The sequence below is a fragment of the Sturnira hondurensis genome, unplaced genomic scaffold (genome assembly GCF_014824575.4).
Source record: "Sturnira hondurensis isolate 20B ecotype Veracruz unplaced genomic scaffold, ASM1482457v3 Scaffold0006505, whole genome shotgun sequence".
NCBI classification, from domain to species: domain Eukaryota; kingdom Metazoa; phylum Chordata; class Mammalia; order Chiroptera; family Phyllostomidae; genus Sturnira; species Sturnira hondurensis.
Window position 1 is genome coordinate 684,084 of NW_028079136.1, and position 1,052 is coordinate 685,135.

Genomic DNA, 1,052 nt, shown 5'->3' on the forward strand with positions numbered 1-1,052 from the left:
CCGAAATCCAGGCACTCCTGGCTATACCGTCAATATTCGTCTAACCATTAGCCAAATAATGAAAAAACTTACAACGTTCCTGGGGAAATCCATCCTAAAACATGAAGAAAGAGGAACCAAAGCCTTTAAATGTGATGCGTTATTGTGATCAGATAGGAGTAAATTCAAAAGTTCAGAAAAAGAAACTATCCTTGGGGTATGAAAGGGATTTTCTGCAGTTCCCAGGCTGGCCAATTTAGTCATTCATCTTGAGGCCCAGATGAAGCCCAGGGCTTTCCCTTATGAGTTCATTCTCTAAGGAAGGAGACAGATAAATAGCAAGTAAGTTGATAAAGTGAAGACAGAAGGTGGTGCTATGAAGGAAAAAAGCAGGGCTCTAATGAGTAAGAATGGTGAGGTGGGCTGTGTTGGAGACACACACCAGCTTTAGAGACAAGTGGGGGTTGGGAAACCCCTCTGAGGAGCCTTGAAGAAGGAGCTCCTCAGGAAGAACATTCCAGTTCTTAACCTGGCAGGGGAGAGATCACAGCAGGTGGTTTTCCCAGGGTGAGGCTTAGCCACTGTGCTCCGGATGTGCTGACCGCTGTGACTTCCTCAAATATGGGAAACTCGCCTGCATAATTTGTGGTAGTGAGGGACTGCCACAAATTATGCTCTCCCCTGACAAAAAAGAAAAAAAAAGTATTCCAGGCAGAGAAGAGCTTAAGAAAAAGCAAGGGTGAAGAGGGGTTGCAGCATGAGTTGGACAAATGTTACAAGCAGTGGGGTGTAGGGAAAGAAACAAACATAAATTCCAGCACAAAATTTGCTCTTATGAAACATATTCAATAATAGTACTTAAGTAAACACCTAGCTCAGAATCTTCGGTTTGTTATTCCAAATAGTTGAGCATTGCTTTAAATGTCTGTATGCAAGTACATTCTCAAACATTCTTAAAGTTTCTAAGTTCCCAAAAGGATTCAAAGCCACTGATAGAAATATAAAATAACAAGAAATAAATGAGCCATGGCTGGTGTGGCTCAGTGGATTAAGCACCTGCCTGCAAACCAAAA

The 1,052-nt window shown here is 42.2% G+C and overlaps 1 non-coding gene across 1 annotated transcript; it reads left to right on the forward strand.

Annotated features, from left to right (window-relative positions):
* Positions 1–500: 500 nt before the first annotated feature.
* LOC118989820 (U1 spliceosomal RNA) lies at positions 501–663 on the forward strand. Its single transcript, XR_005067094.1, has one exon. It is a non-coding gene; the product is annotated as a U1 spliceosomal RNA (small nuclear RNA).
* The last annotated feature ends 389 nt before the right edge of the window (positions 664–1,052 follow it).